The sequence below is a fragment of the Manacus vitellinus genome, unplaced genomic scaffold (genome assembly GCF_001715985.3).
Source record: "Manacus vitellinus isolate BGI_N305 unplaced genomic scaffold, ASM171598v3 scaffold_54_pilon, whole genome shotgun sequence".
Taxonomy (NCBI): domain Eukaryota; kingdom Metazoa; phylum Chordata; class Aves; order Passeriformes; family Pipridae; genus Manacus; species Manacus vitellinus.
The window spans coordinates 2,847,115-2,870,313 of NW_021940645.1; the positions used below are offsets into that span (position 1 = coordinate 2,847,115).

Genomic DNA, 23,199 nt, shown 5'->3' on the forward strand with positions numbered 1-23,199 from the left:
CAGTTGAAAAATGCTTGTAGAGAAACTTTATTGCAAAAACACTCAGCCTCTCTGATGGAAGAAAACTAAATTTGTATTAAATTTAACAATTAGTTTAGTTACTTAATATACTTACATTACCTATGTCTCCTAGAACAGCACCACATCTTTAACAACAACAAAAAAAAGACAATATTAACTCCAATTTAGAATCAAGACATCCTTCTGGATATCCCCAAGTTGTGGGCAAATTAATCCCTCCTGAAAAATTACGCTACTATAGACACACGCCATTTGCTCCACAAATAAAATATAACTCTCCTCATGCAGAGGGTGAACACACAGCTAAGACAGCCAAGCTGAGTAAGAAGTTACTTTTTCAGACTGCAAGAGTTGTGGTCACATTCTGCTTAAAGAACTTTTCAGTGGTAACTCACAAGGGAAGTGTAATTGGGCCTCAAAGGACCAAAAAGCAGCTCGAACACCTAAACAGTTAATGGTAACAAAAGCAGTGCTGCACAGCCATGAACAGAGGGCTGATTTTGCCTTTCCTCGGCCTCTTGTTTCGGCGGGGTTGACCCCCTGACCCCTGTCAGCCTGGCGCTGCTCATGAATGCCAAGCCTGGCGTTCGCCCGGGGATGGGTCGCAATTACTGCTGGTGGCCGCTTCCAGCACCAATAACTCAATCTGTCTGTCGGCGAGACCCAAGAACTTTTCATTTTAATTAGTCTTCGGAGGCATTTAACATGGAGGCAAATTAGCGGCCGAGCCGGGAGGTGTCCGTCACTTCCAATTTCGGCGGGCGCGGCGGCCGCCCCGACCCCTGGCCTACTTTTCACACATCTCTGACTTCTCCCCAGCGCAGGACAAAGCGCCTCCGCGCCAGAGTTCCCCCAGCTCCATGGCAGCCCTGGCCTTTGCCAGGATTGCTGCCAGGTTATGGTGAGAGGCTCAGAAACACGCTTTGTAGGCATCTGGAGCACCAGTGACTTCAGAGTGACCTTCCTGGCCTGGCAGAGGTAAAGCAATGTGACAGCAGAAATATTCACTCCTTAGTCCTCCCTATACACAAGAAACGGGACCAGTTCTGACAGCTGACAAGGAACGTCCTTCTAGTTATAAAACATCAGACCAGCAACGTAAACCTGTAAGTAATACTGCTTTATTCTGTGTTTCAATGGCAATGAACTTCCAATCCTCAATAAAACACGTGGAAGATGAAAACTGCCAACAGTTTGTATGTAGTAATACAATGAAGACTTTATTTACAGTATTCCATCAAGCAAAAAACCACCACCCCCCCAGTAATAGCCTGTTTAAAGTATATTTAAAAATAATTTCTTGTCCATGCAAGTTTCAGGAAGGAACACACAGTCACACTCTTGTACATTTCAAGAATAGGGGCGTTTTAAACTTTCAGAAAATTGGGGATCTTGCTCCCCAGTTCGATAAGGTCAGCGGGCACACTGGCACAGGAACATCTATTTGCTATTGTACCATGAAGCATGTTACCAAAAAGTCAAGAAAAAATGGGAAACCACAACATTTTAATGCAACTCACTCCAATTTCATGATGATTTTTGTTCAGTGAGACAAGCTAAGATAGTTTCCAAAAGTGTTGTCCAAACCTATGCAAGAAATAATGCTCTCCACCTGAACCAGTATTTTGTACCTGAGTCTTCCTTCCGTCAATATTTCACTTTTCACAGGTATATATGTATTAAAATGTATACATGTATAAAAATGTATATAAAACCATATAATAAAACAAAACAGAGAACAAATTCTGTTATAATTCCCCATTTTAAACCCACTCTAATTTGAGAATGCCTATCAGCATTTAAAAGAATACCTCAAAGATGCAAAGAAAAATTCCTATGCACATATGGCACCATCACTTGGTGGATCTTTCTGTTGGTGCTACAGTCAGTGCCAAGTTCCCCCTTAGCCAGGAAGGCCCCATGGCTGGTTCAAGGCTTGGGCAGACAAGCACTGCTGAGCCCTGCTGCACTGATGGCAACACAATTGGTGGCTTAAGCTCACCTGCCCCACAGCAGCATGTCCCAGAACTATGTGAACTGCAGTGTGGACACATATCCTATTCTACTGCCCATCCCCTGAACCCTTTGTTTTCTTCCTGTAAGTCTCTGAGCTAAACAAGCTAAGACAATTCGTTCTCTAATAGTCTATTTTGGTCTTGTGCAGAAACAAAACTGAGCACATTTAATTCTAAAGATCACCTGGCACTCCAATGCAGCTACGTAGTTTAACAGCTTAAAAACCTTCCAAAAAATCAGACTAGTGTTTTAGTGCTTCTAACAAATGCCACACCCCAAAAGGACATAGTTATGACCTTCATATGAGAAAATCTTTCACTAAAACCAAAACAAATCACACAATCTTTAATGGATCCATCTTTAATGAATTCCCATTAAAGAGGAAGACTAGCAGTCCTGCTAAGGCACACTATTGAAAGTGAGCAACAGCTGGAATTTCTCCAAAACCTACTTGATGTAACAGTGTAAAATGACACAACTAAATAACCACTTCAAATGTGTTAAAGCCCCAATTAACACCTGGAATGCTACTCTGCCAACAGAATCATGCTGAAGAAATTCAAACCCATAAGCCAATCAGTTGATTTTGAAGTTTCCAATCTCTCTTTTTTCTACTGTAGCCAAGAAGAAGCTTTCAGCTATGACCCATTAAAAAGTAACTTATTCATCAATTGTAACACCCAATTTGTCTGCAGTGTATTTTATTATCCTTCCTAATAAGAGTTTATTGAAGAAAATGCTTTTGTTATTAAAACTGTGTGTGTTTCTTTCTGAAGTGGAACTTGGCAGTGAATTCACGGCACTATCACGACAGTCTAGTCCTATGCTCTGTATGATTCCAAAAAAATAAAGTTGGAAGTGTGCAAGATCTGTCATATGGTCCAAAATGACTCCGAGTTCAGTGGTAACTGTTCTTTAGATGTGGCTATGTAATATTTTTAACAGCATGATCCCCAAACCAAATGAGCTGTGCTGTTCCAAATTTCAATAAAGAATGATATTGCTGAATGCAACAACAAAGACAGTACTGTAAAAGGGGAGTACATGAAAAAATGTCAATCTTGGACTTCACAGTAATTAGAACATATAATCCACTTCAACAGACAAGATATTTCAAAATATTTGCAGCAGTACATATAATACTAAGTTAATGTATTTGCCAAAACAAAACTAAAACATATTAAATGTTTCTCCTATGTGTAACTGGGGCAAGAAGTGACTCAGGTAGCTGTAAGCATATTACTTCAATCACAAGTACAGTTTCGAACAGAACTTTGAGCTGGAACAGAATGCCAGAGATAAACTGGACTGTCAGTCTAAGCCAGTGCATGACAACTTTCCTGTTAGATTACAAAAAACCTGATACGGTGCCACAAAGAAAATTACTGCTTTGGATGAAGGAAAGAGGGATTGTAAGAACAGCAGAGAATTCACTATGGGGCAGACAAGTATTTTCAAGAACAGAGATTAGCAGTCTAGTTTAAATGACATTCAAGGACCTTGATTCTTGATTCAGCTTGATTGAAGAACAGTCACCATTTTCATTAATGAACTAGGCACAAAAAGCAAAATTTCAATAAACTTTGCTGACAAACATGAATTGTCAGTTCAGCTGAGTGTTGCTTTTATGCAAGAAGATTTGGGATCACATGAAGAACCAAAGTAACAGAAGTGGAATGAAGTCCAACTGCATGAAACTGGGAAAGTTATGTGTATTGGTAACTCTGAGGAATTTCTGCTTCGCATAGACCAAAAGCTTATGCATAGGAGCCAGCTGTGTCCAAGGACTCAAGGACACCGACTGATTACAGAACATCAGACACATCCATGTGATGTTGCAGGGAGAAAGACACAAACACTACTCTAGTATTTCCTAGGGAAATTTCCCAGGGGAAACAGTAAGGCATGAATAGCAGAGACAATACGATTGATAAATTCAACATATGCCCAGGAGGATTGATCCTCACTATCTCAAGAACAGGAAAGAAAGACATTTGGAGATGTGCTGGGTTTGCATGGCCAGGTTTTGGTAGCGACAGGGCTCCAGGGGTGGCCTCTGTGAGAAGCTGCTGGAAGCTTCCTTTCCCCATGTCCAGCAGAGCCAAGGCCAGACAGGTCCAGGATAGACTAGCCACTGGCCCAGGCTGAGTCCATCAGGAATGACAGTAATGCCTCTGGGATAACATGCTTAGGAAAGAGAAAAAAGTTGTTGAGCAGATGAAAATTGAAGCCAGAGAAGAGAGGAGTGAACACATGAACAACTCTGCAGACACCAAGGTCAGTGCAGAAGGAGGGGCAGGAGGTGCTCCACGTGCTGGAGCAGAGATTCCCCACAGGAGCAGGGGAAGGACTCCTCTCCCTGAGCAGCAGCAGAAACAACCTGTGATGGACTGACTGTAATCCCCATTCCCATCTCCCTGCACTGCTGGGGGGTGGGAGGAGGTAGAACTTGGGAAGAAAGGAGGGGTGGGGGGAAAGTGTTTTTAAGATTTATTTTACTTCTCACTCCCCTGCTCTGATTCTGCTAGTAATAAATTTAATTAAGATCCCCACTTTGAGTCTGTTTTGCCTGAGACAGTAATCAGTGACTGATCTCTCCTGATCCTTATCTCAACTCATGAACCCTTTGCTATATTTTCTCTTCTCTGTCCAGCTGCAGAAGAGAGTGAAAGAGTGGCTTTAGTGGGTACCTGACATTCAGCCAGGGTCAACCCACTACAGGAAACAAAAAGAAAAGAAAATAATATGGTTAAGATAGTTAAAGTTGTTGGAGAAATGATTACACTTTGAAAATACAGCAGGAATTATCACAAGGAAACACAAGACAGCTATTTAACCTGAAGAAAATTACTCGTTCAACAACAAGTAGGTATGGATTAGCCATTAAAATTTATTTAGGTCAGAAATTAGAAGACCATTTCTAACCAATGGTTAGAAGGTTCTAGGGCAGATTTTCAAACTAAATAGAGTCCAAAAAATTAATTAGTCTTTAGTTTAACAAAGCATGTAGCTCATGTAGCTGCAGGTGACAGGTTGGGAGCAGACTCTTACAACTTCATTTTGTTACTCATAATACAAAAAGAACTATAGTTAGCTTTAGTTTATCCAAAGTCAAATAGTAAAATTTAACCAAGTCCATAGCAAGAAAGTGTCAGATTCTGCACTGTGTCATTCTGTCAAATACTTGCACAAGCCTACTTTTTAAATGTGTTTCTATTATTATATTGCAGGGCACGCCTACACAAATTGTAGAAAAGTGTCATATTGAAACACTCAAACTACCTACACTTAAGTGCTGTCAAATACGTTAAATTACAAACAACAAGGTAAATCCACCACCAAAATCTGTCAAGAAATCCTACAGCTGATGGAGAAGTCTGCTGGCTATTGCAAGCTAGTTGGGTACACGGCCATCAAAAAAGCCAACTTCAAATAAGGTCCTGTTTGTTTAGGCACTAATCTGTTCAAGTTCACAGAAATAACTCCATTAAACTATGGATTGTATTGGAATTACTTAAAACTATTCCCAATTGCATAAATTTAAAAGCCAAGAGATTGTGTAAATTATATCAACATTTTTTCTCCCTCTACAAGCTGCAATGAAGTCTGAAATGTTAAATGAAGTGTATTATATCCTTCTCAAAAGTCTGCAATGAAAAATTGTATCTTAGTTCCCTTTGCAGGACAGTTATAACCAGGGATTTAGAATACATGTATTGCAACATGTCTGATCATTAAAAAAACGCAAGTCCCTAACAGCTGTTTTCTGCAGCAAGACAGTTCACAGTGTTACAAAAGGACTTATTTCTGGCCAGTGGGAAAAGTCACCAAAATCCACCTTGGATAGTCACACAGAAGTCTTCTGAAAGAAAGATTTCACACTGCTTGCAAATATCAAATGTGTGTATATTACAGTAGAATTTAGAACCCAAAGTACTAAATTATGATATATCTGTCTGTTTCATAAACAAAGTTGTTAACCATGAAGAAATTAAAGCTGAGCTGCTTTTTACCATGCCCAGCACAATTAGGTAATTGGGGACGCCACTCATTGGACTCCTGAATGCCCATCTTACTGTTATTCTGGAATTCCAATTAACTAACTGCTACAAAGTTTCTACCATTAAATTAACTGTAATGAAATGCAGCAAAATTGTTTTCCCAGTGCCATGCCATCAGGAATTCAGACATATCCTAGTCTGTTACAAACATGACACATCCTCTTATTTGAGCATATTTAAATGAGATTTTGCTACACAATTTTTATGCATCTTGAGCCATTTCCCTTTCTTCATCACTTTGGTGATTAGCTGTCTGAGAGCTTCTGCCCTTTAGACAATTGGTAAATGGACACCCATGCTATTTCTATCATAAATGACATCAAATCCTGGTATTCTACCCAGAAGCTATCATGTTTTTATTACCTATTTATAATTTTTGTTATTTCCTTACTGTCATACCAGTTAATGTGAACAAGGAGAAAAGTCTCCACATTTAATGCATTCCATCTCTAAATTTAACAAATACAAACAGGGAATCATAACCTAAACCTGTTAAATTTCCTTTGCAAAAACAAACTTACAGAATGCCTTTTACTCACTAAACATAAGCGACAGGACGAAAATTCATCAAAACTTCCAGAAATTTTTCATGTTACTACTAAAAATATCATGGTCATACTACAAAACTTATCACACATTTTGGCTCTGAGTTACAATAATTTTATACAAACAGTATACATAGGTTGAGCAAGGGAAAAAGCTGGGCCTCAATCCTGAGTATACATTTGCTCACTTCTTTAGATGTGAACAATGGACCCTAAAATCAATGCCAGTGCCTTCAAAAGTATAAGTGCTTTAATAGAAAGGGTTTTCTAAAGTGCAACATCCCTTTCAGCACTGTAAAGACGATTAATGAATGTTTTCACAACCTTACAGTAATTTTTTCATAATTTAAGGACAGTTTTTCATTAATCTATGTCAAAAAAATCCCCAGAACAAAAAACTGACAGGGTGTTTATTATACTTAGATCCCATGATCATGGCTTATTTCTCTTACACCTACAACCTCTGCCCAATTCAGAAGAAAAAATTCACAATTGCTTTTTGTCTCCAAAGCAAAGGTGATTATGCAAATTCTGGAACTCACAAAGAGTTCTCCAGAAACCGGGTTTTTGTTTGGTGGTTAAAGAGCATATTTTTCATTTCATGATGCCTAAGGAAAGCAGCCTTTTTTTGTGTGTGTGTCACTGGCTTTAATCAGTAACAAAGCAGGGTAGACAAACCCATGCTTTTCCCGCTATGTCCCTGACATTGGTTTCTCCTACAGGGGAAGGAGGACCAGAAACCCATCCCTAGGCCAGTCTGCAGCTCGGCTCCCACAGGCTTCCCAATCCCAGTACTTTGCCCACAGGAGGGTAGTGTAGGCTAATTTCCGAGCAGGGGCACGCTGCTGAAACCTCCATCTCTCACGCAGAACACTCAGAAAAAGTGGTTGCTATTTAAAAGACACATCTCTTGAATTTCAAGTTCGGTACAGAGAAGAAAACGGCAGCGACGAGGCCGAGACAAATTCAATGCGGGGCTTGGGGTTTGCTTTTTTTAACATGAGGAAAAAAAAAAAAAAAAAAAAAAAAAAAAAAAAAAAGACTGCCAACTACTTCTCTCCCTCTTCCCCTCACTCCCACCCTGAATTCTTGTTTTCTAGGTAGTGCGATTTCTCCAAGGCTCCTGGCCGGCCGCCAGCCGCACGCAGGGACGGGCGCGCTCCCCCGGCCCCTCCCGGCAGCCCCAGGCGCCCGGCCCGACATGCTTTTCAAGGCGCGCTAGACTGCAGCGCAGACTTTCTGGCTCCACTTCCATTGTTTGCACGGCTGCTTTGCTCCTTATCCAGAGCGCGGATTAGCATAAGAATACTGTCTTCCCCCTCTGCAAGCCAGCTCCCCTCCAGAAGACCTCCGCCCCTTTAAGAATAAACATGCAGTTGGATTTCTTTTTTTTTTTTTAATTATTTTCTCTTTAAATCCTCTTTTCCTATTCAAGGCTTGTAGAAAGCAATAAAATAAATAGAACGCTAAACAAGCAAGGCTGACAAGGCTCAGAAATACCCGATTGCATAGATTAGTAATTACCAAGGTCAAAGGAGTCAACCTGATAATGCTATTCAGGGAGCCCTCACTCCTCACACTCACGTTGTGGGCATGAAAGTTACTAAAGGAAATACTTTCCAAACAGAGCTGATAATAAATAAGTTTAGGAAGGAGTAACACAAAGGAGACCTTAATTCCCTTCGTTGTTTTTTTTTTCTTATTTACACATGGAAGATGGAGTTTCAATTTATTAAGAACTGACAGGAAACATTACTTAGGAAGACAACCCTCAGCCAAAAATACAAATCAACCCTTCCAAACAGAGTAGCGATGCCTTACACAGAGGAATCACTGCTGCCTTCTTACAAATCTGCAAACCCTTTCCCTCTGGTATCTGACAAAGAGACTATGGTGTCCCTTTTAGAGCAAGTGACATGTGATCTGGGATTAAAAAAGGCCAACAGAAGAGCATTTCACAAGAAGCAAACTGTTTGCCCTCACAACGCTTAAAACTGTCAACACGGACGTATTTTTTTGTTCTGCTACCCAGAAGATAACTGCTGTCCAAATGAATTCATACATCACTTCATGAGCAAGATAAAAACACACTTGCAAATAATGCTTCATAAGCAAGCCACATAATTTTTAAATCATCAAATTCAGCACTCCCCATTGCAACGGGCAAGAGACAAGCTTTCTCTTAACAGTATCTGCTCGATACAAACAGCAGAGACAAGACTGGCAAGTTCAACATTATGATGATCTGCTAACACAAGATGCTGCTTGGCAAGGTGAGCCTTAATCCTCATTTTCCTCACCTCCTTGCCATGCCCACAGCAGCACTGTACTGTGCTGAGAGGAGAAACTCCCTGTCTAGCTGTTCCCATAAACCACTGCTAATAACACAGATATTCTCAAAAGAGCAGTCTCCATCAGTCTTCCAAAGAGGCATTTTAATAGCTGGATAGGATAAATAAATGAAACAGTAGATGCTCCTCCTTTACACTCCCCTAAAACATTGATGTGGCAGGAGAAAATGATTTTTTAAGTGTTCATACTACAGAAACAAAATTTTAGATCAGTGTGATTTGCAAATTACATTTAACTGTTAAGTTTGTTCTTCATGTTTGTTATATTGCCCTTATAACTTAAAATTTCAACCTATCTTATTCTTTCAAATTTTAATGAATTGTTGATGTCTGTGAGCCTTGACACTCACCCTAGAAACTCATGTTGGGATGTTTTTATGAGATTACAAGCTTCAGGCACAAAACACAAGGAGGTTATCACCATCACAGCAAGAGCAAAGGAAGTGAGCAAGTATTGTCAGTGGCAAGTCCAGAAGAGCCTAACCTAGAATCAATGGCAGTTTAAATTAATATGCTGGGCTCTGAACAGCTGTGGCTGATGAGCTGCCACTTGCTGATACTGCCACAGAGGCACTGACCTCCAGGAAAAGAGCAAGGTGGACAGCTGGGGGTATTAACCTCACAAGCTGTCTCACTAGGAACTCCCAGAGCTTACAAGGAGAAGCCTGACACATACAAGTAAGTTAGCAAAGCTTTCAAGGCCCAACAAAATAAGAAAATAAAAGAAGGGGGGGAAAAAGGAAAAAAATAATAAACGCTGAAATCCATTTGAGAGCAAATACCTTGTAATTACAAGATTAATTATCTTACTTAGAACCTGCAAAGTATTCAGATATTTTCAGTATCTGAGTGACAAATGCTAATGTGTAAAGCATGACATGCTCACATACAGAGTTATCTCACAGATACTGCAGATATTAAATTAGATTGCTATATTAAGAAAATGCTTCCGCAGTACAAATACAAAATTAATTCTATGCTGCGTTCAGTCTCTGTTTGTATCTGCAATATTTAATTTTCAATATGAAATATATAACAAAGTATTATTGCTCTGAGAAATATTTCCAGGACTCGAGATGTATGTGTCTGAGCTCTATCTTACCCTGCTACTATTCTGCAAGTTTTGCCGAGATGAGAACCAATTTTAATGCAAATCGAAGTTCAACTCTGGGTGCACTGTAGATCTGCTGGGTTGAATAACTACAGAAACAACATGGTATGCACATGCACACAAACTACACCTCAAGTTTAAACAATGTACTTTCATCAAATATAGCTTCAAAGACATTTCTAAATCCAAACACAGTGATCTTTCAATAAGTAGACAAGAGTTCAAAGGTAATGTTTACCTCAACAGTTATAGTCCCCTATTTCCCTGCACCCAAGTGCTAAAGGAATACTATTAATTTCTTTTCACACACAATTTAAAAGCAAACATGAGCTTTCTGGTCAATGAGATTAAAATATTTAGATTTCAATAGTTTTATTAGGTGGTTATTTGTATTCAAGCAATTATACCACTTCTCTCAGTGCAAATAGGTTATTTTAAACACACTAAAATGTTTTTCAACACCTGCTGCACAGCAGAGCAAAGGACAGCAGGACATCAACATGTAGCATAGCAGCTTGGTTTTGTTTGGTTGGTTTGTAGATTATATGAACTTCACATTTAGCTAAAAAAATCCTCATTTTTTTCCATTCAAATCTTTGCTTTTCTCTCCATATTGTAAGAACTAAAGAAACTAAGAAAGTACAGAGATTATATGATATATCTCTTCTCATATAAATTTCACTTGGTTTCCTAATTTTCTATTTGATCCTTATGGTATACGTCTTAAACTGCCCAGACTCACTACTATAGGAATGACCTGAACACTATTTTTATGGCAAATATTTCTCCCATTCTCCATCATCCTCAAACTTGAAGGTATCTCCTCTGATGTTTTAACAGTTCTTTGAGCTAAAAATCTTAAAAGTAAATCCATCTGTTTCCTAAGTCACCTCTTTGTTAACTTTGACAATTCAATTATTCCTCAGTCATTCAAGATCACATTCTTACAACTGTCTCATTTTGCCTTTTCTTATGTTACTTCTGTCAAGCCTGTTATTCCATCTAAGAGTAATTTATTCCTTCCACATCTCCACTATCCAAACATTCTCTTTTTCAGGATTCTTTAGCTTACATTAATCGCCTCCGATAGGACGCAATTAAGGCTGATCCAAATTAAATCTGTGAAGGAAAAATTGAGGTTGCAGGAAAACCACAGGTTCCATAATGGGAAGGAATTTTTTTGCTAGTTGAGAAGAATACAGAATGATTTTTGGCAGAGAGAAAGGGGACAAAAAAAAGGCATCATCATTGAACCTTCTCTAACAAAGGGTGATTGTTATCTTGTAATACCAGTCCTTTATCACATCCTGAGTATTGTCCATTCCTCTTCTTTCTTTGAGATTTTTCACACATTTGACTTAAGAACTGTACTGAAACAAAACCAGCAGACAAAATACTGCAGTAATATATTGGGTTTGTGAGGCCAGGTTTTGGTAGCAGGGGGGCTACAGGGGTGGGTTCTGTGAGAAGCTGCCAGAAGCTCCCCCCATGTACAGCCAGTGCCAGCTGGTTCCAAGATGGACCTACCTCTGGCCAAGGCTGGGCCAAATCAGGAACGACAGTGACACCTCCGTGGCAACATATTTAAGAAAGAAAAAAAAGTTATTGTGCAGCTGTAATTGCAGCCAGGGAAGGGAGGAGTGAGAATATGCGGGAAGAACTATAGAGACACCAAGGTTGGTGCAGAAGGACGGGCAGGAGGTGCTCCAGGCACCAGAGCTGAGGTTCCCCCTGCAGCCCGTGTGCAGCCCATGGTGAGGCAGCTGTGCCTCTGCAGCCCACGGAGGAGCCCACATCAGAGCAGGTGAAAGCCTTTTCAAACTGGATTCTGAATCCACTCAGCTGACAAACAGCAGGAAGAGTAGCCATTCTCGCTGGTTCAAGACTTCCAAAAGATCTTTTCTTCCCAGTCAGAGGACTGGTGACAGTGTGCTTTCTTTCCATCAAACTGTATGCCCACATAAGGATTCAGCTATTTCTCAGGCTGTGGCTGAGTAACAGGCAGGGAAGGGGGAAAAGCACCCAGAACTGTCAATGCTATTTTTAAAGACCAATAAAACAAACTTTTTCATCCTCTCCATTAAAAAAGTCTTATTAATTCACAGATGGGCAATATCACCAAACAACAAATTTACTGAGGGGAGGGGAAACTGAGTAGATTGCAAGTGTAGATTTTTCAAATTCTATAACAATTCAAAGTGCACAGAATTCCAAGACACCTGTATAAATATCCCTCTTCTCATACACTGCCATCTCAAAGACCTCCTCTGCACAGGCAGACCCCTTGATCTAAATTTTACTTTCATTCCACTGAAAGCCTACGACTGGACTGTTTCTGTGAACTATTTCATATGCTTTACCTGACAATTGAAACAAATAATTCCTTTTCAAACACCAGCAGCTTGAAGAAACATGTTTGAATGAGAACAGGAATTTCAGATCTCAGAACAACAAAAAGTGTTTGAGGCATGGTCAGGTGTAGCCATTTGAGAACCCTTCTGCAGATCTTCACTGTGGAAATTCTCCTATCCATGGGACTACTGACCCCTCTAGCATCACTAACAGATTCAAATTTTCTGTAGCTAACTGCAAACATTTAAAATCTGTGCACAAGATGCCATGTCTATATCAAAACCCTGGCAGAAAAACCTCCTCACTACCGTAAGCAAGCCACAGCTTCTAGGAAATTCATATTAAAAATCATGACTATGAGACTTCTGTTTTCTTCAAAAGTTATGTATCTATACCACACACAAACGCAGGAATATGCATAATTTTTTCCCCATGCAATTAGTGTATTTGATCATCCACATCCAGATTATTCTTTTTTTAATACATGCTAAACAACACCTTTTATTAGTAAATACAACTCAAGTGTTACTACTTTTTGGCATATAGCTGCCTCACCTGCCTTTTTTGTTTCTTTTTCAAGCCATTCCACTGTGAAATCAGCATGTTCTTACTCTGCTTACTAAGTTTCTAAGCAACTTCTGCTTAGTTCTAACTATAACTAGCAAACTCACCAACAGCCTAAGACATGGTGCACACACCTAAGCTTTGTGCACTTGCATACAGTAGTTGAACCAGTGGTTTACATCTGTTCTTCCCTATACATATAAAGCACACCATTTCAATATCTGGATTATGTTATAGAAATAGCTACTGTTATTATCACATCAAGTCAGTTAGTGATAAAGCAGATGGAAGAAAAAAAACAACCCTTTTTTATATTAACCTGTGCTGTTAAGAAGTTATCTTTCATTCTGAGTATTAACAGATTTCTCTTTTTTTCCAAAAGTGGCAAAATATTTAAATTAACTGTCATATGACTAACCAGTTAATTAAAATTTACTTCCCAATTACTTTTCATCATAGGTACTTGAGCAAAGTAACAGAACTTAATACTTTAGTTTAACAGATTCAAATTATTACTCAAGATCCTGCAATTCCTGTACTGTGCTGTAAACCCAAAACATACATATTTTAAGGACATGATAAAAGTATTCCTTCTTTACCTAGACTTGGCTATGGTACACAGGTAATTCTTTTCACAGACAGTACATATCTGTTTTAGAAATAAGAAAATCAGCAAGTTTCTATTACTTCTAATGCTTTTATAAACATTAAAGATATTATAAAAAGACCCTTTATCTAAATCAATCTTAGATTTTTGGCAAGTTCACAAGTAGCTGTTTATTATTTTAAAATGCATTGATTTTAATGAAATTCTGTATTAACTACAACACTTTACAAACAGTTCACCTAACATTTCATGAAACTTCTTGTGACATCATAACCTTGGAACCTCTGGAGAAGGACATTCTTGACTTTTAAATCTAGCTCAGAGGAACCTACTCCGTAACAGACTACTTAAAACTGCTTCAAAACAGCACCATTTAAAAAGGAACCTTTACCTGTTTGGTTTTACCTCAAGGAAAAAAAAAGGGAATGAAAAAAGGAAAGAAAACAATAATAATCTATGTATTAATGTGTAGTAGAAAACCACATTTTACCATTCTTAATCTAAACAATAAATTAAAAAAAAATAAGTAAAAAAGGAAATCTTGTATGTTTCCAATTACACATTCATATTACAAAAATCTGGTTGCAAAACACATTCCTATCAACAGAAACATCTTCAGACTGTACTGTGAATGCACTCCCTGTACACTTTTCTCACCATAAGATCTTAAATTAGTTCTCTATCCTACCCCATAAATTTCCCATCCTCAGATACGGAAATAAGACACAAAATTTAGCCTCCTCTTACTACACAGGAACTTTTCTAGATTTCTTTGAAATTTGTTGCCCGTTACACTTTCAGCAGGAGCTCCTGAGCCAAATGGAGCCAACACAAAAATGAAGGGATTCTCAGACAGTTTATCTGACCTTCCTGAGCCTGACAGTTTTGGCCTAGCAATAGGGAAGGTTCTTGGTTTATGCAGTCTGAGAGCAGGATGGTCACACTATTGGAACAACGTTGGGTAAGTCAGGGTAAATGGAAGAAAGGAAAGCCTGTTAGGAGGACACCAAAGTGCCAGCAAAATGTGTGACAGCACACTGCAGAACAGAGCAGCTCCAGAGTGGAACCACTGGCACTTCCTGTTTTGATCAAATGATTCACAACATGGACTTCTGGTTACTCCACTCCTGGAAAATGCTTTGAGCCCACTGACCTGCATTTCCCATTTGTGGTTTGAGCCTGAAGTGGCTCAGCCTGTTTGTTATGGAATTAACTCCTAGCAAATAGTTTGCCACCAAGGAAATTCAATAGCAGCTAACTCAACCTTACCCAATAATTGTTTCCTAACTGAACAGAGATCTTAGGCAGTCTTGATGATTAATAAGAAAATCATTGCAGGAACACCTTCCTGTCACTGGCACCCTTCATTCTGAAACACCTGGCACATGTTCCTGGCTAATGAACAAGCTCCATCACATGAGAAAAGATGGTTCTACCACCACTGGCTGGGGAGGAGACAAAGATGACAACTCTATGGACACTAGAAGCTGAAAAGTAGGAAGTTATTCCTAAATCGCCAACTAATGTTATTGGTTCAGCAGTTGTACATTAGAGGTCTTTAATCTCTTCTAATTCACGCCTTGCTGCAGGCAAGTCAAACTAAGGGAGTATTTTACATTTTAATGGGTGGTGGTGGGAAGTCATCCAAGTCCAGTTTTCAACATCCCAAAGAAAACAAAGTAATCATATGACCAAAGCGACAACACTACACAGGACACCAGTTCCTGAAGGGAATTAAGCATACACAGCCCTCCTGATCAAGTATAATATACTAGTCTGAATTTCTCCAGTTGCACTGCACTAGAATTGCTTGCACAAACTCAGAGGTGCACCTGAAAGACAGACCTATTTACACTACTATGTAAGATGTAAGAACATTTTACGCTGTCTCAAAAAAAATAGAGTAGAATTAGCAAAAGAACAATAAAGGGCTGTATTCCAGAGATTCCCTATTAAAGAAAGATAAAATAAACCATCTTGAGAACTATCAGAGAAACAGATGATACCCTTCATCAAACCTTTACATGGATGAGACAACCAAAGAGATTTATGAGACAACCAAAGAGATTTAATCTCGATTTGTCTCTGTAAACCAACTAGGAACTAACAAAAAAATTATCAAGCAGCAGTTTTAGATGCAAACAGGACACCTTTTGTATATAACAAATATTTAAAACTAAAACACTCACTTTCACTGGTTTATGTGGGTGTCCAAAGTCATAAATGGGCTTAAAGATATACCTAAAGCAGGTCAGGCTATGAAATACAATACTGCTGATCTCTCACTCAGGAAGAACATAAAGTGTCTGATCAACACCTGGGATGATGGACTCTGTTCACATCTGGTGTTTACAGCATTTTCCTCTTTTGGCCTTGATGATGTTATTTTTTGTCTTTTGTCTTTGCCCCCTTGCTACTGAAATTCAAGTATAAAAGGTATGAAAACAAGAGGCAGTGCATAGGAGCAGAAATTATTAGCAAGAGGACTTGCTTTAATTTGGTTCTGATAAGCTCCTTCTTCTTGCCATTTGTGTGTTTGTGGACTTACAAGCCCATAATCCCTAGTAAAAAGACAACCAACTATGTCAAGATAGGGAAATTCCATGGTGGGAGTGGTGTTGCCACTCTATTTTTTTGCCAGATCAGCTATTTACATACAGAGAAAGCATAAAACAACCTCCCTCCCTCATCTCTTGCTAATACTACTACTCTTTAAAAGGACAATGAACTGGAAGGCCAAATAAGTAACTTGAGGTGGTTGGGTGGGTGTGTTTTGTGTTTCCCTTTTTAAAATACCAATGCATCCAGAGTTTTCAACCCAACTGCATATACTCATGCCCTGCCCCTTGACACTGTGAAGCCTCTGTCCAGTCATATCAGGAAAATAATAAAGTAAAATAAACTAATAATCAATTAAAGTTTTAGTAACATTGATCACCAGACAGATTGTACCAAATAAAATTTGTCTGATACTGTAACTTTTTTTCCATGTGTCTCTGTACAACAGATGTCTCCACAGTTGATGCTGATTAGTCTTTATTCATAACTGAAAGGTGGACAGAGATTAGATCAAACAGCTGTTTCAATATGGTATTAAAGACCACCACTAGCATCCAAAAACGTGGCTCAGAGTTTTTTTATAAGAAAGATATGGTGGCTGCTTATCATGTGCTTTTTATCCCTGAAATTCTTGAAATAAAATTTTGCATGTGTTAACCTTACCTCAGAATTAGGAAACTGAATGAAACTGTATTGTACTTCAAGCTTCCTCCAGACTGTTTTCATCTGTACTTCCACTTCATCAGTTCAAAGGTGATATTATGGAAATGCATATTTCTATTGATCTGCAAAACACAAAGAGATTTTGATTAGAGAGATATCTGAAGAAATTGTGTTGACAGTTTATGGTGTATAATGTGAGCTGCACATTGCAGATACTCATATCTGGAATTACAGACACCTCCTGCTATTATGAGCTGCTCCCAGCTAGACAAAAACTTCTTAAGACCCATGCATTTCCAAAAGCTGCACAGTTGCAGTATATTTGTAAAATAGTGACAAGAAAAACAATTTAAAAATAATTTTATTTATACTATATAATTAATCACCCATCTATTTATAAGATTCTAACAAAAACATTTCTAGCCTTTAGATTAAATACACATTTGTCTTGGATGAACGGTGATGTCAGGGAGGAAGGGTGCTAAAAATCTCTGTAGAGAGTTTTCCTATGAAAATAAGCCTTTCTAGTCTCCCCTAATAATTCTTGGGCTCATGTGGTCTATACCAGCCAGATTTGCAAGATATCAGGTTTCCATTTTTTATTTTTTCTTTTAAAAAGTCAGTGACTAGAGAAAGGACATATTGTCAGTGACACCAACAGAAAAAACAAACAGTGCTCAAGTCAATCTTTACCAAACACCAGAGAGTCTGTAGGACTGCAGCTCCACACCACAAATCCACTGGTGTCACCCCCTTAGTTCCAGTACACAACAAACTGCAATATACTGAGAAGCAATCAAGAGGTTTACTGCAGTTGCACACAGATACAATTACTCCTGGGAAGAAAAAAGCAAAGATCTGGACAAAGCTGGCAATAAGGTGGGTTTGATTTTTCATTTGTGTTTTTGAACGGGTGTACATCCAAGCATCAGAGGAAAGCACGACACAGGCTCTTACCCAGCACTCTCAACAACTGTGAGCCTTGCCTGCCTTGTGTCCAGTCCCAAGGCTTTCAGATGGACTGGGGAGAGCTAAGAGGGGCTTATCAGCTTTGTTAGTTTGATTCCATGATGAGCAGATGCCACCTATTGTCAACCATTCCCATTTTATCACTGTCACAATTTTTAAATGTCTCCATCATCCGAAGCTTTCAAGAAGATCCTACAAGAAGTTTATCATTTAGAAGTCCCAGTGTTATGACTGTGATCTTAACCCTGAAAATAACACAAAGGCCAAAACACCACTAATCTGGCTATACTGTTAAAAAACACACAATCAATCTTACAGTGTAGAGATGTAATGACTTAGTTTTGAATACCAAAGCCAACAGTATGGGTACAGATGGACAAATCACGTGCCTGCATGATTTCCAGCAGAGGGAGAGTTTCAGCATCCACTCTCCTCCTCTCTTCCTTTCTAAGCAGCATAAAGACCTTTACCATTACAAGAAGGTCAGAATACTTCTGTCTCCATGTCCATTTATAAGCACAGTTCCTCACACACTGAGGTTTAATAGTCTTGGTAATAAATAATAAATTTGTGCTCAATGGTAATCTGAAACCACCCTGAGTATCAGATAGCACCAATTCTTAAACACAACTGTCTCCTCTGAGCAGACAGGCTGACACTTGACTTATTTCTTCCAGGGTAAAACTGGAAAAACATTCTGGTCATGAAATATTGTTTGCGGAAATTGTCTTCCCTTTTTTAAAGTAAGTAAAGAATCTGTAAAATATATCCATCTCTTCTCCTCTCTCTAACCTAGGAATCTTCTGCTGGACTCCAAAAGAATGACAGAAAAAACGTTGGTGTGCTTTCTGTTTTTACACCTCCGATCTCCCTGTATCCAGTATCTGATTTATACAAAGTACACTTTGTATTATTTAAAAAGGCTGCTTTACAAAGTAAAGACATTTCTGAACGCTGCTGCTCAGGTTTGTTTTGTTTTTAAAACCACGTCCTCCTAATAGTTTTCCAAACTCTCAAACTGATGAAGTAACTGTTCTCAACTCTGTAAGCATTCCCTGCCTCTCCTGACCCCAATCCCATGTATCAGATATCCAAGCTCTCTTACCAAACAAAACTATTTTGGTGAACTTCCTCATCTGCATGACTCTAGGTATGTCTACATTAGCATTTAATTCAAATCAGGACTGCACTTTTGAAGTCCATCTCCCAAACAGCCCTACTTTCCTTGCTTTGCTTTACATTGCAAAGCAGCCATCAAGTAAATGAACCAGATTTCTGTTGAATAAAATCAGATCACAGAATGAGCTTCAGGTGTACATTGTACACGCTCCAACCACCAACAGGAATTCAGCCACAGAATCGGACCAGGACCAGCCTGAAATAAAACTCTCACCACCTGTACAGTGTGGATGCCAGGTTCTCAGCACCTGACAGACCTGATCCTATTACACCTCACTGCTTGGTAATGTGGACACAGACTCTTTTATGACTTACAGAATTTGTGTGTCAGTTCCAAACTCATCTCTCCCTTTTTTAAAAGGGAAACTACAAAACCTCTGTCAGAAATGGGACAAGAGTTAATGATACTTATTAAATTATGTGAGAGACTTCACTGTGTTACTATTTTTTCCACTTCTTCATCAGCATGAAATGCTATTTGAGAACATACTTAATTTTATAAAAATCAATTTACTTAAATAATTATTTTTATACGGTTATCCAAACTGCTTAATTATTAATGTATAATTTTCAAAATGTTTAATGCCATTCTCGATGGCATTTTCCAGACAAGTGCTATCAAGAACAAAATAAAACAAGTGAATTAATTATTTGCACAACTCTAACTTTATCAGAACTTCATATACTACAACAATGTAAGTGGCACAAACTCAAAAGTAAAGCCTCACAGTGCTTGTCACTAATAACATATTAAATCCACAAATTTATCCACAAATTTTTTTCAGTGCTAAGATTAAATCTGAGATCCTCATATACTATTAACTGAAAAATATCAGTACTCAATCTGGGAAAAGAATACTGTGAATTATATGAATACAGTAGCTACCTAGCTAACTCAGAAAAATGTAGATTTCATGCCACTGGCAGTCCCAGGGAACTGCCCGAATATCTAAATCGGGTTCATTTAAACCTCATTCAGGAGGGAGGGGGTTGGAGGGGTACAGGTGGTCACCCTGCTAGCACAGTGCAGGAACCAACAGCTCTAAGCAGGACAGACAGACAGACAGCAGGGACTTGCAATGGCAAAGCTCCAGTCAGACTGACTCTGAAAAGAAAACTCTACTCAGGCTGTGGGTTCCTTTTTTCTTGTCTTGCCACTTATCTCTAGTTACTACTTCCCTTCTCAGTAGTTCCAGTTTCTTCAGTTCCAGGGCCACATTCAACTCATTCCTTCACCTGTCTCTTCTTTTGATGCCAAAAACTTTCCAGGCACTTGACTTGCTGTTCCTCTGATTCATTCCCACTTTGTCCCAGCTGCCTCACCAGTTTTCAGCTGAATGACTTTATTCATCTTAAATTATCTCTTTCTCACAAAGGACCGTGCTACCTGTCAAATACAGCATGTATTGAAGGAACATAAGTTTGGAAAGTAACTTAATCAAAGTAACATAACAGTTAAAGTGATTCAACAGCAATTAAGTATCTGCTCATACAAGGACTCATCTGCACAGATCAAGGATTAAATACTTGACCATTCACTCCAGCTTCCAGTTACTTCTTTCCTGCTCTTTCACCTCCTCCAGCCATCAGCATGTCACTCCTGCAGGGTAGCTGTTCAGCTAATCATACCTTTACTTCAATTTATGAAACAGAACTTGTTTTAAAGGTTCTGTAAGTTCAGATCATGGCACAGACATGGCCTAGGGTGATATGAGACAAAAAGTTAAATAAAAAATAAAAACCCCAGGGGCAATAACCTTCAGCATCTGAGACTTGGGGTGGGAGCAAAGAGGAAAAGGAGAAAAGCATGTGGTGCTCTCAACATGTCTCTGTGTGCAGTGTCAGAGTTGGAGGCAGCTGAGGGCTCTGTTAACCAGAGATGGGAGAAGTTTCAGGAGCAAAGTTAATCCTTTTCAGGTAAACTATAGTCCTAAACAATAGGCTCCTTGTTAGAAATCTATGCACAATGAAAATACACTGCAGACCCATATGGCAGGCTGGAAGATGCTTCAGTTAACAGTTAACAGCCTCCTGAATGCTACTGGAGAACATAGCCAGAGCTGCTGTAACCCAGGGAGAGTTTGAAAAACTGTGAGTATATTGCTTTTACAGGACTATTACAGCTGTGAAATGTGAAATTTGTAAAGGGAAAGCAGCCATAATCGAATTTCCAAATCCTACTTCAAAGATCATACCCAAAGATAGGAATTCATTAAGGAAACCCTCTTCAACAAATTTGCATGCGAGAAAAACCCCCACAGCACACCGGGAAAAGCAAATGTCACACCACCCAAGCAAATTTGGGGCTGGGTGGAACAGAAGGTATATGAGCAAGAACATCTCATGAACAGAGACCCCTTCCAACCCAGTAAAATAAAATGAACTGGCTGAAGAAGCACATCACTTTCCAGTCTCTGGACACCACGTTTTCCAGGTAGCAAGAGGGGAAATAAGAGCATGAGATATGGTTAAGGAACATTTATCCAATCTTTGAAGCAACAAAATTGTTCAAAATCACTTAAGTAAAAACACACCTACATGAAAGCTAACTTTTAAAATTAATTTTATGCCTGCATTCCCTTGAGTTTTAATAAACAATCATTAAGTTATTCTTGCAAGGTATTAAAAATGCAAAGAATTATATAACATTCAAGCACTGCATGCCATATAATTCTTCACATCAATATTACAGTGGTTTGGCCTTCCTATATATCTAGTCAAAACTCTAAGATTAGTTCAGCATACTACTGATCTTTCCAGCACTTCCAGGTTGTTCTTGGATCCCTGATGGCAAAAAGAATTTTTACTAATTTGTGAGGAAGTTTACAGAACTTCAGAAATACTATCTTGGAATAGTTTGAAGGAAACAAGACATCACATAGAAATAGTACAGACTTAAACATCATTTCAGTAGTGATCTAACCTGGCTGGTTGGTTGTGCAGGCAGGTAGAATAATGAGTGAGTGCTGCTGCCACTAATGGCAAAACCTCTTGATTAACCTTTCATTTCCAGTCTGACAGAAAATATACGATGAATCCATACAATTAAAAAAACCCCCAAAAACCTAAAAATCTACAACTGCTTTTCTTTAAGTCAGGTCACCCTCTTTCTTGAGAAAAAAATTCTTCTCTATCAGAGCCATACAACTTTCCACTTACTGACACCAGATTTCTATTTCATGAACATTACTAGCTAGAAGTTAAATAAAAGGACTAGGCCTCACATAGTGACATAATTTTTTTGCAGAACAGAGACAGCTGCTTTTCCAGGTTCTTAAACAATTTGTCTACTCAAGAGGTATCAGAGGACTCTTCACATCATTTGGCCCCTTTACACAGGAGGGGACAATCTGCACTCTAGAACAACCAGAGCTTTCCCTCCTGAGCACACACCCTGAACAGGTGGTATCTGAAGGACCTGTTTCACAACTAAGCACTCTCCCTGCCTTTGTTGCACATTTTTGCTTTCATCATCTTCAGTTTCCTGCTGCCATATAAGACAAAATGTTCTACACAATCAAGCTCTTGAAAAATCATTGCCCCAAGGCATATCTAGAAGTATTAGAGCACAAAGAAATTCCTGAGTAAGGTGGGACTGTGCAGTACCAGACAAACAGAATGCATTTTCCAGAATGACACAAGTCTGCATAACTCACAGTCTCCCATACTCTCCACAGCATCTAGTGACACAAGGAATTCATTATCAGGGCCATGAGAATCCAGGCATAAGCCTTGGCAGCAGGGCCAGAAAATTCCATCAGGCTTTTACTTTGCCCTGGCAGATGTAATTTCCTATAGCAGAAAGAGTCTAAGCCTCCTGATTTCTTAGAGGGTATCTTGAGTATTTTATTTTGGCCTGTGTAATTGCATCATCTGGAGTCATCCCCAGGACTCCACAGCCTGCTGTGCTGTGAGAGCAGGCTCTGTGCTCCCACTGAAGCCACAGGATTCCTCCCAGTCATCTTAAATGTTCTTCATCCAGTGAGACAGTAGAAGCTGAAAAATCAGCTCACTCTCCAAACTTTGGAGCAAAAAGGAATCTGACAACAGCTTGCTGTTATAAGAAAAGCAGTTACACAGCAGGTCACCTCAGAAGGAAAGCCATCGGCCTGCAGATGGTGACGAATCAAAGCCACCAGTTCATTCAGTGCAGAGAGGTGGAGTCAGAATCGGACTTGTCAAGGTTTGTCAAATAACAACT

General features: G+C 39.1%; 1 protein-coding gene across 2 annotated transcripts in view; it reads right to left on the bottom strand.

The window, feature by feature from the left end:
• BMPR1A (bone morphogenetic protein receptor type 1A) overlaps window positions 1-23,199 on the bottom strand; it is a 79,571-nt gene that overhangs the window by 24,718 nt on the left and 31,654 nt on the right. For both annotated transcript variants that reach the window (XM_029963191.1, XM_018081576.3), the window contains one exon: window positions 16,851-16,972. The gene's annotated coding sequence lies outside the window, so the exon portion shown is untranslated. The remainder of the gene's footprint in view (window positions 1-16,850; window positions 16,973-23,199) is intronic.